Source organism: Taudactylus pleione, unplaced genomic scaffold (genome assembly GCF_031769625.1).
Source record: "Taudactylus pleione unplaced genomic scaffold, aTauple2 ptg000041l, whole genome shotgun sequence".
In the NCBI taxonomy this organism is placed as follows: Eukaryota; Metazoa; Chordata; class Amphibia; order Anura; family Myobatrachidae; genus Taudactylus; species Taudactylus pleione.
In genome coordinates, this window is record NW_028284443.1 from 72,823,497 (window position 1) to 72,839,947 (window position 16,451).

Below are 16,451 nucleotides of genomic sequence, written 5' to 3' on the forward strand. Positions count from 1 at the left end.
GATGATATCTAAAGGACAAAAACATCACTAGTAAAAATCTAGCCAAAAAGTACACAAAGCTAATCTAATGCAGTATTTGAGAAAATCTAATTCCCCCAAGTACTCCTTACTAGTGATTATTTTTAGGCATAAAATGCAGAATACTTACTAGGTAAAATGAGTTGCTAGAATTTACACAGCAAAGAAATACCACACAAAGGTTACCAGGAAAAAGAAAAACTACAGTAACAGCCACTAACTGCTGATGCGGTTATATTTTTACCACACATTTATGGTGCATACACACGATCAGATTTTTCCTTCAGATATGAACGATAACGATTTAAAAATCGTTCAGTCATTCATATCTGAAGGAAAATCGTTCATATCTGACATGCCTGAACGATGGACGATCAACGATGCGCGTTCCCGTTTGTCAGATAACGATATCTGACATCTGATGGGTTTGCAGTCAGACTTGGACGATTCCATTCATTTTAATGCAGTCAAAAATCGTTCAATTGTTCAAATCGTTCAAAACTTTGGTAAAATCGTTCAAATCGTTCAGTCGTTCATCTGAAAAATCTGACAAGTCTGACAAATCTGACCGTGTGTATGCTCCATAATCCTCCAATTTAATTTGTGGGTTGTAATAGAACCATATTCTGTAACATACTGTATAAGGGGTGTAGTAGGTAAGAAATAGTTCAAATCCCGACAACAGGAACACGGCAGAGGTGAAGATCCCGAGCGCTAATAAGGTAAGTAATCTAACCGCATTTTCCCCCCTAACCCTCCCTTAGGGGTGCCTAAACCCCTCTAAGAGCCTAAAGCTACCCCCCCCCCCCATCCCCGCTGCCTAAACCGAAGTCTTCCGGGGGGGTGCCTAACCCTTCTTCCCCTAACCTAACCCTAAGTCCCCCCGGGAGCCCTACAAACCAACCCTCCCCACCCCGCGGCTGTCCGCGCCCCCGGCTTACCTTCGCTCGGTATGCTGGGCGTTGGGCTCCCGGCGTAGATCTAATGACAGGTGTCAGGTTTTCGACGCTTGTCATTAGTACTTTGCCGGGATTAGACAGTCGGGAAGCTGGCGGCCGGCATTTAGACCGCCGGCTTCCTGACTACATCCCTGTATAAGGCATATTATGCAATACTAGAAGTATGCATACATCTAAACATAGGGGTCTATTTACTAAGCAGTGTTAGGAAACAGAGTGAAAAGTGATAAGTCTGTGATAAGGTGCCAGCCAATCAGCTCCCAACTGTCATTTTTCAAACACAGCCTGTGAGATGACAGTTGGGAGCTGATTGGCTGGCACTTATCACTTTCCACTCTGTCTCCTAACACTGCTTAGTAACTAGGGGTCATAAAGAAGTAATGCTGAAATGGTGCCAAGAAAGTGATAGCCCTTATTCTACTATGTTTCATACAACTGGATCAGCCCTCTGATATGTTCTGCTTGCCCCTGTGTATATATGAAATACAAGTCAGTTTCCGCTTCATACAAGTTATTAGCAAATTTAGGGGTGTGTGTCTGCCTCCTCTCACAGTTTTCACTATTGCCTGTCTATTACCAGGCAACATCTCCTTGCTATTGTATTGTCACTCAGGGTATAACCAACTCCACCATTACAGTCCAGGTTTTAAGGATATCCATGCTTGAGTCCAGATGGTTAAATCAAATTGACTGAGGTACTAATTAAGTCACCTGTTCTCAGACATGGATATCCTTAAACCTGGACTGTCATGGCGGAGTTGGGGAACCTCTGCATAACACATTTAGTAGAGAACATTGGGAGCAATCCTTTAGTAATGGAAGCAAATCTCATGGCTCTTCAAAGAAGTGCAAAGACTGGCTTAGTAGAATCTTTAAAGAAGCAATGTTTTATTTTACTTTTCATTAAATAAATACAAAAAAGGAAAAATACATATATACAGTAGTTCAGACTCAGAACACATTTTTAAAAATATACTCGTATAAGACGTATTAAAGTCCAGTGTAAGAACTGGAAAATGTAAAAGAAATATTACATCACTGGAAGAGCATTTCATATAAGACTGGGTAATCTTGCATGCACTAATATCCTGTGAATAAAGCTGCTGGGAGGGTTCAGCAAGGTGGCAAACTGGAGACTGGCAGGGAACTGAATGACAGCGTGTACAGCCAATTGGATGCGAGGTATGGTAAAGCTCCCTGTGCACAGTAATCACCCCTTCTCTCATTATATGTGCAATTGTACTACAGTTTACAGCTCATCACATCAATATAACAGAGAAGAAAAATGTCAACACATATTTTCTATCTCCAAAAAGCTATTTATGAGGGCTCTCAGTCTCCTTCAACGTGTATGAAGAAATTTTTTTTTTAAATTAAATAATAAAATTGTCTTTTTGATGGTTAGGATTTACCTTGTTCCCAGATTAAGAACATTTGATCAAATAAATCACACGTCTTTACAAATCTTGCACAAACATTTACCTTTTTCCAGATGTTACACTTCCTTGTTGATTGGTACAAAATGTACTATAACGTATTTCTCCAGATTGCATAAACTAATCTGAGGGTAATTTCTTTAGCGGTTAATCAGGTATTTTCATAGTAAGTCCATGAGTAATAGCAACATCATGTATGTAGTTGCTAAGTGTAACTAGGAAACTAAATGACATTTAATATCTCACTATTTAAATTATTATATGCTTTGCGTTTTGGTTAGATATGGCCTAAACAGTTAAGTATGGAGATGCATAGTAGCATAATGAAGCGCAAGCCAGACTGAAAATGAGCATTTACAAGTTATTTTTAATACTGTAATGTATTCTAGTATGTTTAAGTCAATCAATGTCAGATAACTGTATACAAACATTACAGCCGCAGGAGACATGGCCCTTTTCCTACTTTGTCCCCCACCAATTTTTATAAAAAACAAACATTTATTTGTCACAAATGAACTGTGTACTAACTACATCTTTGTTCCACAGTAAGATAGTGGGTTATAGAAGGTACAGGCAAACCTGTGGCACTCCAGCTGCTGTGATACTCCACCTTCCAGCATGCCCTACCACAGTTTTGATTTTAGGGAATGCTAAAACTGTGGCAGGGCATGCTGGGATATATAGTACTGCAGAAGCTGGAGTGCTACATGTTACCGACCCGTGGCTTATAGCATCACAGTATTTTGGCAGAATATAACCTATGCCATATGCATGCAATGAAAACTGTTTCATGCATTTAATTAAGTATATATAAATGCAAAAGTAGGAATATCAGCTGCCTTATGGTTTGCTCTGCCTGATTCAGCAAGGATCACAGGTGTGAATACATACGCAGACAGCCGATTGTTGCATTCTGCGCATGCATCGCAGTGCGCAAAGACTCCACTGTGATCGGGACTGCGATCGCAGTGACTACACAGATCCATTGCAGAGTGATTGACAGGAAGTACCGTTTGGGGGAGGGGTCGGGGGTGGTCTCGAATCAGAGACGTGCCAGTGCGTTTGAACGCCATTACAGGGGCGTGCATAAATTAGCCATTGTGATGCCATATGCAGCCTGAGCTCTCACTGCGTATCGGAAGGTTAGCAATTTCTGAGTAATGTCTGACCTTGTGCAAGTGTACGTGAGGCTACGATTGTGCTCGATGTTACCAATGGTTTCACTGTCTTGCTCAGTATTACGGATGTGTGTAAGGTAATGTGGGCGTCCTTTTGTGATATCCGGTCTAAAGATCTACAATAAATAGGTAGACAATGTCTAGATAGACACCAGATGTTAGACAGGCAATACGATGACAGGTCGACATGTAAGAAGGTCGACAGGGCCAAAAGGTCGACGTGTACATAATCGACATGGTTTTTTTGGGTTTTTTTTAGGGCTAGGGTCAGGCACTAAGGGGAAGGTTAGGGTGAAGATTATGGTTAAGAAAACAAACATGTGTCAACCATTTTCATGTTGACCTTTTGACCCTGTCGACAATTTCTACATGTCGACCTTTAGTGCGTCAACCATTTGTACCTGTCGGCCTATGGCCTGTCTAACATCTGGTGTCTATCTAGACATTGTCTACCTTTTTACTGTAGATCTTTCAATCTACAACCTCTTATGCTGTGCTGCGATGGCATAGCGATCGCAGAGTATTAAAATCTTCGCAGTGAGACTGCTTGCGTAATCGCAGCGACGATTTCACTTGCGATCAATACTGAATCAGGCCCTCAGTGCGGCTAGACTACTACCTGGAAAAACCAGCACAATAGCATGGCACATTAAAGATGTTGTAAGCAGAGAGCTTTTGGAACACCCCTCTGAGTGGTCTGCTGTGTACTGCAAAATTCGACTCTCTCCCGTCCCCATCTACCCTGATTGCACGTCCCTACAAATAAGTATGTCAAATAAAAAAAAGATACTGCAAAACCTTTTCTACAAATTACTAAAAATTGAAAAATTTGGTAATGGATAAAAAAAGTGCTTGTTTAAGAAAAGCTACTATGGATAAATAATACAGTTTCAGTGTGTCGTTGAGGAGATATATATATATATCTCAGCTACTGTGGCTGTGGAGAGATCTGTGTGCTTATGTCCTGATGACGGTCCCTAAGCGGATTGAAATGTCGACCTTAATGTTTTAATCAAGACAAGTAATAAAGATGTGATTTTATTCTACTACCTTACCTGGTGAGTGCCCTCCTTCTCCATTAACCCTATGTTTTGGATTCCTATTGGATCTTTGAGGAGCACCACACTGCTGACTAATATTTGCATTGAGTGCGGATACTAACATGTCTTTATATATATAATATTACACACACACACACACACACACACACACACACACACACACACACACACACACACACACACAACCATTCAAAAGTTTGGGGTCACATAGAAATTTCTTTATTTTTGAATGAAAAGCACTGTTTTTTTCAGTGAAGATAACATTAAATTAATCAGAAATACACTCTATACATTGTTAATGTGGTAAATGACTATACTAGCTGCAAACATCTGGTTTTTAAAGGAATATCTACATAGGTGTATAGAGGCCCATTTCCAGCAACCATCACTTCAGTGTTCTAATGGTACATTGTGTTTGCGAAGCGCGTTAGAAGACTAATGGATGATTAGAAAACACTTGAAAACCTTTGTGCAATTATGTTAGCACAGCTGAAAACGGGTTTGCTCATTAGAGAAGCTATAAAACTGGCCTTCCTTTGAGCTAGTTGAGTATCTGGAGCATCACATTTGTGGGTTCGCTTATACTCTCCAAATGGCCAGAAAAAGAGAACTTTCATGTGAAACTCGACAGTCTATTCTTGTTCTTAGAAATGAAGGCTATTCCATGCGAGAATATGCCAAGAAACTGAACATTTCCTACAACGGTGTGTACTACTCCCTTCACAGAACAGCACAAACAGGCTCTAACCAAAGTAGAAAGAGAAGTGGGAGGCCCCGGAGTACAACTGTGCAAGAAGACAAGTACATTAGAGTCTCTAGTTTGAGAAATAGACGCCTCACAAGTCCTCAACTGGCAGCTTCATTAAATGTTACCCGCAAAACGCCAGTGTCAACGTCTACAGTGAAGAGGCAACTCCGGGATGCTGGCCTTCTAGGCAGAGTGGCAAAGAAAAAGCCATATCTGAGACTGGCCAATAAAAGGAAAAGATTAATATGTGCAAAAGAACACAGACATTGCACAGAGGAAGATTGGAAAAAAGTGTTATGGACTGACGAATCGAAGTTTGAGGTGTTTGGATGGAATACATACGAATTACCTCCGGACACAAGTCCGGCAGTTCAAATCCCGACAGCGGAAGGCCGACACGGCTGAAAATACCGATAGTCCCCAGGTAAGTATGAACTAACCTAACCCCCCCTAACCCTCCTTAGGGGTGCCTAACCCTAATCCCCCCTCCAAGTGCCTAAATCTAACCCCCCCTTCCCTGCCGCCTAAACCCAAGTCCCCCGGGGAGGTGCCTAACCCTAAGTCCCCCCCGGGGGTGTATAACCCTCCCTCCCCCTAGCCTAACCCTAACCTCCCAGGGGGATTCCTAACCCTAAGTCCCCCCTGGGAGCCCTAAACCTAAACCTCCCACCCTGCGGCTGTCCGCAGCGGCGCCCAGCATCACTTCAATCGGGATGCCGGGCGCCAGTCTCCCGGCGTCGGTAAAGTGAGCGACGTCTACATCTAGACGCTGGTCATTTCAACCTCGGCGGTATATGACAGTCGGGAAGCGGGCTGTCGGTATAATGTCAGCCGGCTTCCCGATCGCATACCGTTTGGATCACACAGAAGAACATTTTGTGAGACGCCATTTGTCAAGCATGGTGGAGGTAATGTGATGGTCTGGGATTGTTTTGGGGCTGGCAAAGTAAGAGATTTGTAAAGGTAAAATGGATTTTGAATAAAGAAGGCTATCACTCCATTTTGCAACGCCATGCCATACCCTGTGGACAGCGCTTGATTGGAGCCAATTTCCTCCTCCGACAGGACAATGACCCAAAGCACACCTCCAAATTATGCAAGAACTATTTCGGGAAGAAGCAGGCAGCTGGTATTCTGTCTGTATGGAGTGGCCAGCGCAATCACCAGATCTCAACCCCATTGATGTTGTGGGAGCAGCTTGACCATATGGTACTCTAGAAGTGCCCATCAAGCTAATCCAACTTGTGGGAGTTGCTTCAGGAAGCGTGGGGTGAAATTTCTTCAGATTACCTCAACAAATTAACAGCTAGAATGCCAAAGGTCTGCAATGCTGTAATTGCAGCAAAAGGAGCATTCTTTGACGAAAGCAAAGTTTGAAGGACAAAATTATTATTTAAATTAAAAATCATTACTTCTAACCTTGCCATTGTCTTGACTACATGTTCTATTCATTTTGCAACTCATTTGATAAATAAAAGTCAGTTTTCATGTAAAACACGAAATTGTCTGGGTGACCCCACATTTTATATATATATATATATATATATATATATATATATATATATACACACACACACACACACACACACATACATACACACACACTGTATGAGGGTCAACAATCTCTGAGACATAGAAAATAAAAATGGTTTTAATGATCGTGCTGCAAGCTCTGAATGAATAGAGCTTGCAAAACGCCATTTACAAAATACTGCAGACATTTGGCAGAAGTGCCTAGTGCAGTGTTGGCTAACCTTGACACTCCAGCTGTTATGGAACTACATAACCCAGCATGCACTGGAACAGTTTTGCTATTAGGGCATGCTAAAACTGTGGCAGGGCTTGCTATGATATATAGTTTCACAACAGCTGGAGTGTCAAGGTTAGCCAACACTGGCCTAGTGGTTTGAGAAGAATAAAATGTAACACTGCACGCAGCACACCAGCCAGGTAACACATCCACTCCATGAAGTGTGCCGCATTACAGCATCATGTGGGGAATGATCATCCAAACCTCACTACATATGCAACACAGGAATTTTTTTAAATGAAGGAAACATAGTAAATGTTCGGCCCTGTCACAATCTTTAGCTTAATCCCATCATAAATTAACCTATTTGAGCAGCTTTGCAAGAAGTGGAACATATTGCACCATCTTTTTAGTTCATAATTAAGATACAATTATCCAAAAAGAATAGTGGCTGCGATATCTACCAGAGGTGGTTCATCATAACCTATTAAATGATTTAAAGTTGCGGTTTTGGTTTTTAGGTGTCATGGTTCTCCATTTAGCTTTCTTTTTTGGTGAAATGAATGCGAGTCATAAATAAAAAAAATTCTATATTATACTAAAAAATAAACATCTTCAAGCTGAAGTGGTGTATGAAGAATACTTTTCCTAGGTGTTGTGTAGTGTATATTTTACTCCAACAAATGGTTAAACTGGTAGCCACAAAGAGCAACATAAACAACAGATGGTATTATAAAAATAAATAAATAATAAAATCTCACTTTAGCAGCAGAAATGATCTATTAAGAGGTCAGCCACAGCCAAAGGTCAGTGTCAGATGAAGGAGCTCAATACAGTATTAGCCACAAGCTTAGCAATCACGATTGTCAGCACGTTTCTATATAAATGTGCTATGCATTCGGCACGTTTCCTTCAAAGATCACATTACTTTTGCATTTTATTTATTTTTAAATAGCATAACCTGTTTCATTGTTTTTATTTTTAACACGCAGCACTTAACAAGAACACAAGTAGGAGAGCTGCATGTTTATATATATATATATATATATATATATATATATATATATGGTTACAGTTTTACCGGTTGCTAGATTGCTAATGTTTTGTGTATTAGGATAAATGCATGCATGCAGTGTGCAAAGCACTTGTGTGGCAGGTAAAACACATACACTCTGCCTGATGAGAAATTCAATTTAAGCCAGATAGTGTAAAATGCAGACATATGCATATCTGGCAATTTAAACCTCCTTACAACTCGACAAGTAACATTAAAAAAAAAAAAGTGTTACGCTCATGCTGACCTGCAGAAACATATCCATATACCTGCTAGGAGGCTTATGTTTTGTACCCACTATAGGATAAAGGTACAAATATGCACTTATGATATTAACTGATATGATATTAACTACATAAACCAGGCATAAAGCAGTTAATGCAGGGCAGGGCGAATCCCGAGAGGTTCTGCATATAAGTGAAAATATGCTAGTTTTGCGAGTGCCTTTTTTTTCGTTGTTCAGTAATCTACAACCATTTTGCAACAAACTCTGCATCAACTCCAGTGTAGCATATGAACACGTTTAACAGGAAACTAGTGCAGCATTTCTACTATACATGAGCAGTGGAAGGAAATAAAATCAATCATTGTCTTGACATTAGAAAACAAAAGAAGCAATTTAATGGCAAAGCCTCATAATATTCATAGTGTGGAGTAATACTGACAATAAAGTACACACTGGATATCATTTTCCATAAATAAGACGGGGAACACAGCAGAATCGGGTCATTTTGTGGTTTCTGCGATTGTAGCCTGAAGCAAACAATGAGGGAGAAAAGAAAGAGGATTTGCAAAAAAGCCTATTTATCACATATGCTCTCAATTAGTAAAACATGTCTTCAAAAATAATGTCAACTTCAAAGTATTACACTACTTACCTGTTCCTGAATGAACTCTGCTCAAACTAGCAATTCATGTGAAAACCTAACCAGCAGAACCTAACCATCGTAATAAGGTCACAATTTTTTAAATCTATCTACTGCTAACCCATGACCAGTGTCAATGTTTCACAGGAACTTAAATAGTTTTACTTTGGGAAAAAGTATCCTTAGGACAACAATAAGTCCACACTGGGCGTGGGGGTAGTCCGTATCAGTGAAAAAAAAATTAAAATGTTTTTGGTGGTCTTTTGTGTGGGACCTCCACCATCACTGAAACACAACTACAAAAACATTGAATTCTCCATGTATAATACCTCAAAAATTTCCAAAGTCTTCAAAATTGCATTTTTGATGGACAGAGACATTGACTAAATGACAATGACACGCATCCATTCAGATGACCCTTTGAAAATTCTCCGCAGCAAGCTATGTCATGACACCATGCCTGTTTACTAAAGTGTTATAAGAATATTCCGCTCTATTATGTTAAGTCAGAGGAATAGGAGTTGTGTAAACAGACAAACATTAACTTTTATGGAGTTTCCTGCATTTTTGTATCGCGATTATTAAGCAAATAAGTATATTTACATTTACAGTTCTACAGAGCTTAATTACCAACATTGCATATTGGATAAGCTACATTTACATATGCAAGCAACAAACAATTCTTGTTATAACCAAAGTGGTAGAATGTGCATAAAACATTTTTTAGCATTATCACAATAATCATAGATTTTAAGGCGCCACAGTGCTCTTCAGCACCAGGGTCGGCTCTACCATTAGGCGGCTTGAGGCAGCTGCCTATGCACCAGGATTTGGGGGGGCGGCCCTGAGTCTGCCTATCACAAAATGAAGGATGTCTCTGAGAGAGGCATCCTTGTTGTAACTAATTACAGGCGGTATCTGTATAACTAAGACGCCACCTCCACATTTTCACCTGAGGGGCTGCTGGCAAGTGGGTATTGGGGGTGTGTGTGTGTAAAAATGTAAAAAAGGAGGAGGAGCAGTAGGGTAAAGTTTTGCCTAGGGTGCCCATAAACCTTGCACTGGCCCTACTCAGCACTGGACAGTAGGGAAGAACAGGGCATATATAAAACTGGGATATACAAGGTAGGTAAACAATATATTTGCAGACATGAAAATAAAGGGTAGAAAGGGCTCTTGTCATTAGAGAGTTTACATTCTATTTGGAGGAGGAAATTGCTAAAACGAGGAGCGAGTAAGCTTTGTAGTGAAGATGTGGGCAGTTGTAATTTGCATGAGTGTGGGAAGTATAGGTAGCGCTAATAAATGGATGGGCTCTCTACATAGTATTTAAAGATGAGTAGGCTGTGGGAGGAGCTAATATGATTTTACAGGAAACTGGTGAGGTGGTTGACGAGACAAGAAGCAAATCAAATGTTAAGTCTAAGATGCCCAGATGGAGAGCATTAGGAGATTTGAGACGTATAAGGGTTAGTGATGTTGAGGGCTTTGTGGGTAAGGGTGAGTAATTTGAATTAGTTTCTAGAGGACACGTGAAGCAAGCGAAGGATTTGCAAAATAGTGCAGCAGATGTGGGGAAGTGAGAAGATTAGTTTTGCTGTGGCATTAAAAGTGGATTGAAGCTGGAACGGATGTGTGAAAGTAGTGCTAGGTAACAGGAGTTGCAGTTGTCAAGGTGGGAGATGATGGGAGAGTGGATACGTTTTTATAGTATCTTGAGTAAGAAAAGGGTATATTCTGGCAAAACGTCTAAGGGACAGGAGACCATACTGGAAGAGAAACTAGATATGAGGAATAATGTAGAGGGTAGTTTCAAGTGTCACACAAAGTGACTAGGTTTGAAAGACAAAGGGAATTGTGGTCTTATTCACAATTCGGGGAATATGAGGGTAGGAAAATGTATAATTTTCCCTCTGGGAGGAGGGAAAATTATAAGTTATATTTTAGACATAATAAGCTATAGGCAGTACTGGGGATATGCATGTGGAGATAGCCGAGAGATTTGGGTATTGTCAAAGTAGAAGTGGAGCTAGAGGCAAATTAATGAGTTGGTTTCTCTGAGAGAAGAGGTATACACTGAGAAGAAGTATGGGAGGCTGTGCAAGAGGTAGAGACAACTAAAGGAGCAGCTTGATATGATGTGAATAGGTTCTTACACTCGCCTACATAGCCCTCACCAAATCCTCTCCAACATACATTTCTGACCTACTCTCCCTCGCCCGTCCACTTCGCTCAACAAATGCATGCAGTCTCTCTTGCCAACTGATTACTTCCTCCCACTCCTGCATCCAAGATTTTGCTCGTGCTGCTCCCTACCTTTGGAATGCTCTCCCTCTCCCCATCAGACTCTCCCCACCTCTCTACAAATCTTCAAATGGGCTCTCAAGACCCACTACTTCATCAAGGCATTCCAGCTCTCATCCTAACCAGCTTCATGCTCTCTCCTCCCTATCTTCCCCTTCTGTGTCACGCCTGTCTGTCTGCTCCTCCCCTTTAGAATGTAAGTTCTCACGAGCAGGGACATCTTTCCTCATGTGCTTCTCTTTACATTTTCTTCTACTCTTTACTCCCCATAAGGGCACCTAACACGTGACTGCGAACTCCCTGCTGCTTATTGCGAGTGCTTTAATCGCTATTGCAGCAATGTATATAAATCGTGTCCTTGTCCTGCACTGTAATGTACTGTACTATAAGATACTTGTTATTTATATGGCGCTGCGGAACACTTGTGGCGCCATATAAATAAAGCATAATAATAATAATAATAAAGAACTGTCACAAATGGCAAACGAGTAAAGGTTGTGCAGTAGAAGAGGGTGAATAATAGTGCAGAATTCAGGTGAGATGTCCATGGGGGCGAGTACAGATAAATGTCCTTAAGACCTTACTGTACGTAGATCACGGACATCAAATTGGAATGTTGGGAGTAGTTTGGAGGAAATAAATAGGGCAGTAGCAGTTTGAGAGAGAAGCTGGGTAAATAGATGGTTTTCTCAGAAATGAGAAGAGTGAGCAGAGAATTTGGGAGAGCCTGGGTCATGGTACCTGTGACTGGGAGAAGCATGAGCGGTAAGTCAGGTGAGGTCACACCGGACTGCTCTGACGCCAAATGCACTACTTTGGCATGTGTATAAGGGGCACTACTGTGGCATAATGTGTAAAAGGGACACTACTGTGGCATAACGTAAATAAGGGGCACTACTGTTAGGCATAATGTGAACTATGGACATTACTGTGGCATAATATGAGCGGTGGGGACTACAGTGTAGCATAATGTGAAAAAAACAGTCAAAACTGTGGCATAACGCAAATTAATGGGAACTAATGTATGGCATAACGTGCATTGTGGCCATTATTGTGTAACATAATGTGAATAAGGGGCACTACTGTGGCGTACCATGATAAAAGACGCTGTGTGGCGTAATGTGAATAAGGGGCACAACTGTGTGGCATAACGTGAATTGTGGGCACTACTGTGTGGCTTGTTTTTAATTGGTGGAATTACTTTAGTGGGTTGGAATATATCTAGCCCTCCCTGTCCCAGTTTGAAACTAACCCATATGTTTATTTCCCTTTAATTTGGCCCTACATGCTTGACATGCCCCCTACCTGGCACACTTGGAGGGTGGGGGCGCAGTAGCATATTCATGCTCCAGGCGTCATGGCTACATGCTGCTCCCCTGGATATAAGGAGCCACAGGACCTCCACGCAAGTGAGCATAGTATAGATAATTTGTGTTATTCAAATTATATTATACATAAAATGGGATAATATATTAGGAAAAAACAAAGCTAATTGTCTAATGCAGGAATCGAATCCAGGAGGGTTAATCAGTTTATGTGTACAATGTGTCTTAGAGAGAATGTACTGAGCGTGGACTGAAGGCTATAGTGGGTGAAACATGCAAGATTTGGTATGAGGAAGCACCTTAAATGATGGTGCTCATTTTGTCTTTAAAGTAGGGAGCAAACTCATGGGCTGTGAGAGAGGAACGGTGAAGTGATGTTGGCTTGGCAAGTGATAGAGCAGTTCTATAAGATGAAAGGGTGCATTTACAGTGAAGGAGTCAGCACATACACGAGAATACTTCCACTGGAAACCAGCAGTACCGGAGTAATTGTCAGGTCTATTTGGAGTCCAGTGGATGATGTTTGGATTGCTGGAGATTAACCGGGGTGGGTGGAGTTGTAAAGAGTGTTGTGTTTTAGAAAGAGGCAACTGAATAAAGCAGAGATAGGAGGAAGTATTTTTAGTCAATGTAGGAAGCTGTTTGTGTAAAAGAGAATTTAGATTTTGCTGTGTGCATGTGGATTTGTGCAGCGTGGTGCATAATGTAAGGTGGGACTGAAAGAAAGGAGGTGTTGGCTAAGGGAGTGGGAAACCAAGATGGAGAAGCTAGAAGTGGAACAGAACCGGAATACAAGGTCAGATGAGTGTCAAGAAATACAAATCATATCATATATGCCAAACTCTAAGCATGTTCCCCAGTGTACTGTAAGTCTAACCACAGCAGCCTTGCTAGCAGAGTCAATGACCTATGAAAAGATTGTCTTCTGAATTGTAGATTAAATGGAATCTGTATGATTTAACGGCGGACGGAATACCGGCAGTCAGAAGACAGACAGCAGCAACCCGATGTTGCTAATCCAGACAGGGGCCGGCAAGTAGCCTAACCCTCCCATTCTCCCCCCTAACCACAACCCCCCCCCCCTGGTGGTGCCTAACCCTAACCCCCCTACTTGCACCCTAAACCTAATCCTCCCTGGGCAGTGCCTAACTCTAGCCTTACCGGCTGGTCCCTAACCCACCCCCAGCAGTTCACTAAACCTAACCCCCCATCCCCGGCCTAACGCTAACCGTAACCCGCACACTTCCCTTCGGGATGCCGACGTCGTTATCTTGATTCCTTCGGGATCCTGAATCGGCATTATGACTGGCATCGGGATTCCGGCGTAGTTATACAGACGTCTGGCATGCCATCCACCGGCATCCTGACTGGATACCGATGAGATGGTCTTTAGGTTTTTAGAAGAGCAAAAAAACGCAAAAAAAGGGTTTGGCATCTACATAGCAATGTAAAATAAAAGTCACAGAATGATCAGCTTTACAACTAATTAATGCTTCTGGGAAAATGAATCAATTGGTGGAGATATTCTATAATTCTTATTACATTTGATTGATAATGTGCCAATACATTCCATTGTTCTATATATATATATATATATATATATATATATATATATATATATATATATATATATATATATATATATATATATGGGGATAAACAAGAAAACAGACCTACAAACATCAATCAAAAAATTATGATCAGTCCTATAACATGTTTTGTAAATAGTTAAGATTTTTCAGTAGGGCATTCATGTAATGTTCACAAACACATATGACAAAATAATATGAGCTATACAACTATGTAATAATATAAATAATAAGTCACTTCAGCCAAGAAAGATATAACATATTTCAAAAGCATTCATGTAGAACTAGAACATACTTCAGAAAGGCTATTCCAGCTCATTGAAATCAGAACATTATACAGTTTGTTTTATCAGCTGTTAGTGAAAACCTTTGTTTTGTTACTTTTGGTCACACTGCTCACAAAAAGACATTTGGCTGTTCTGTCACTATATAGATAAATACTGTGCATATTATGTGTGTTAATTGCTTGCAATTTCTGTATACAGGGTATATTGTAACTCAATTCACTTTTTCAAGATAATGGTAGGTATGAGCAATTAGCTATGACCTGAGTGAAGGGACAGATGGCTGAAATATAAGTGATGCTTATATTGTTTGTTTTGTTAATGAGATTATTGGATCCAGTGTTATGAAGAATATGGAAAAATAATCACAAATGAATCTGTGCACTGATACAGTGCAAATAAGCAAAATCTAGGCAAATCTAGGTCTACTGGATCAACTTATCTATACATACAAGTAATAAATACAGTGTAAAGAGGTATACACCCAGGGATCTTAGTCACTGGCATATAGAGAAAATGGGAGGGGACAGTAAACTTTTACACTGCAGTAATGGGAAGAAAAGTGTGTTGTACACAATCACTTTCAAATTTGATGCCTCAATTATAACCTATCTGCCCCAAACAAAGCAACATGTCCATACTTTCCTAAAGTATATGATCATTTGCCAACACTCACACAGTTTAATGATTTGCAGTGCACAGCATACTCCCTGTTTATGAAGTGCCATGAAGGACACACACACAGTGGGTCTCCGATTTGGAGATGGATGATAACTGAACAGCAGCTTGCACTCAGATACAAGTGCAAAAGTCAAATATCACACGTTTTAAAGTTTGTATGTGGTCTGTGGGCTAATCTAATCGACTGGAAATCTCAATATTAATTGCTCATCATGAACTGGGACCATCAAAAATCTATTAACATATTTCTTATTTACATTTCACATATGCATTGCATATTATAATAAACAGGACACACATCCACTCTAATTAGATATTTTATTATATGGGATTTAGAAAATAACAAAGAAAATCTGATTTATAAAAGCCAAAATATACAGCAATGGAGATCAACTGTGCTTACTAATATAGAGCATGCTGGGAGTTACAGTTCATGGACTAGAGACTATCATGGACTGGCTACTCTGCTATAAAGGGTGATCAAGCACATTTCTCAGTAATACACAGGTTTCATCTCTGACAGATGCTCCATGAACAAACTTAACATTCATGTAGCTCTAATATATTCTTGCTAAGTGGGACTTCTTTAATTAGCACAAGTAATATTTTATTTAGCACATTTTTGCAACATGATAACATTCTTTCCTGTATTTCTATTGATAACACATACCAGCCCAATATATCTAATACACTTGTAAAGAAAACATGGGAATAATCTGTCATGTGTCACATATTCTATATATAAATGGGAATTTCAAGCCTTTTGCTGCTTACAGCTTGTTCCTACTGCCAGTGTAGTTCCTTCCGTGAAGCTTCCTTATTTGCTGCTTGGCTATCACTTACATCATGCGTGGGCTCAGGAATTAGAACCACCACATTTTTCAAAACTGCAGTCTTTAAATGACAATTTAAATACAACAATTATATTTCCAAAAGGAAATAAACAAAAGCCAACAAGTTCACAGTTTTTTAGAAAACAGATTACTTGAAACTAACAGTGGTATCACAAATATCTATGTCGCTAGACTCTTTGAAAGAATGCTATAACAGTCTATTGTATTGCCCCAAGGAAACTGCCGGATAAACGACTGCAGGAGCCTTCAGACTTCAGCTTTAATATAGCATCTGTCGTTCTTGGCTTAGTAGAGCACAGTAGAATGAATGTGAGCAATCTTTCTTTGCTTGGCTGAAATACGCT

General features: G+C 40.3%; 1 protein-coding gene across 4 annotated transcripts in view; it reads right to left on the reverse strand.

The window, feature by feature from the left end:
• Positions 1–16,451, reverse strand: part of PIBF1 (progesterone immunomodulatory binding factor 1) — a 276,137-nt gene that overhangs the window by 157,349 nt on the left and 102,337 nt on the right. The gene's annotated exons all lie outside the window — the stretch shown is intronic.